Source organism: Triticum aestivum, unplaced genomic scaffold, assembly GCF_018294505.1.
Source record: "Triticum aestivum cultivar Chinese Spring unplaced genomic scaffold, IWGSC CS RefSeq v2.1 scaffold7419, whole genome shotgun sequence".
In the NCBI taxonomy this organism is placed as follows: domain Eukaryota; kingdom Viridiplantae; phylum Streptophyta; class Magnoliopsida; order Poales; family Poaceae; genus Triticum; species Triticum aestivum.
Genome location: NW_025290660.1, coordinates 1 through 1,066, shown reverse-complemented (window position 1 = coordinate 1,066; position 1,066 = coordinate 1). Strand labels below are relative to the sequence as shown.

The 1,066-nt window shown below is 53.1% G+C and overlaps 2 non-coding genes across 2 annotated transcripts; both read left to right on the top strand.

The window, feature by feature from the left end:
• Positions 1 to 167: 167 nt before the first annotated feature.
• On the top strand, positions 168 to 286 carry LOC123178856 (5S ribosomal RNA). The gene has a single exon (XR_006489909.1). It is a non-coding gene; the product is annotated as a 5S ribosomal RNA (ribosomal RNA).
• Positions 287 to 583: 297 nt separating this feature from the next.
• Positions 584 to 702, top strand: LOC123178857 (5S ribosomal RNA). The gene has a single exon (XR_006489910.1). It is a non-coding gene; the product is annotated as a 5S ribosomal RNA (ribosomal RNA).
• The last annotated feature ends 364 nt before the right edge of the window (positions 703 to 1,066 follow it).

The window sequence follows — 1,066 nt, the reverse complement described above, 5'->3', positions numbered from 1 at the left end:
GCGTTGTGGCGCGGCAAGCGTGCACTGGTGCGGTTGAGAGGGAGGGGTGGAAACCGCGTTAAACTCGTCTCCGTAGTTGAGAGGGAGCGGCCAAAGCAATGTGCAATCGTCTTTGTAGTGGAGCTGGGAGGGGCAAGGATAAGGGACGAAGACCGGGGTAACATGTCGGATGCGATCATACCAGCACTAAAGCACCGGATCCCATCAGAACTCCGAAGTTAAGCGTGCTTGGGCGAGAGTAGTACTAGGATGGGTGACCTCCTGGGAAGTCCTCGTGTTGCATTCCCTTTTTAATTTTTTTCGCGCCGCTTGCAAAACAAAACCCACGTGTAAGTAATATATTTACCGTGTTTTATTAGTTTGCACGAGTGCGGTAAGTCATAGCTGGGTGCTCACGATTCACGGGTCCAGCGTCGGCGTTGTGGCGCGGCAAGCGTGCACTGGTGCGGTTGAGAGGGAGGGGTGGAAACCGCGTTAAACTCGTCTCCGTAGTTGAGAGGGAGCGGCCAAAGCAATGTACAATCGTCTTTGTAGTGGAGCTGGGAGGGGCAAGGATAAGGGACGAAGACCGGGGTAACATGTCGGATGCGATCATACCAGCACTAAAGCACCGGATCCCATCAGAACTTCAAAGTTAAGCGTGCTTGGGCGAGAGTAGTACTAGGATGGGTGACCTCCTGGGAAGTCCTCGTGTTGCATTCCCTTTTTAATTTTTTTCGCGCCGCTTGCAAAACAAAACGCACGTGTAAGTAATATATTTACCGTGTTTTATTATTTTGCACGAGTGCGGTAAGTCATAGCTGGGTGCTCACGATTCACGGGTCCAGCGTCGGTGTTGTGGCGCGGCAAGCGTGCACTGGTGCGGTTGAGAGGGAGGGGTGGAAACCGCGTTAAACTCGTCTCCGTAGTTGAGAGGGAGCGGCCAAAGCAATGTACAATCGTCTTTGTAGTGGAGCTGGGAGGGGCAAGGATAAGGGACGAAGACCGGGGTAACATGTCGGATGCGATCATACCAGCACTAAAGCACCGGATCCCATCAGAACTCCGAAGTTAAGCGTGCTTGGGC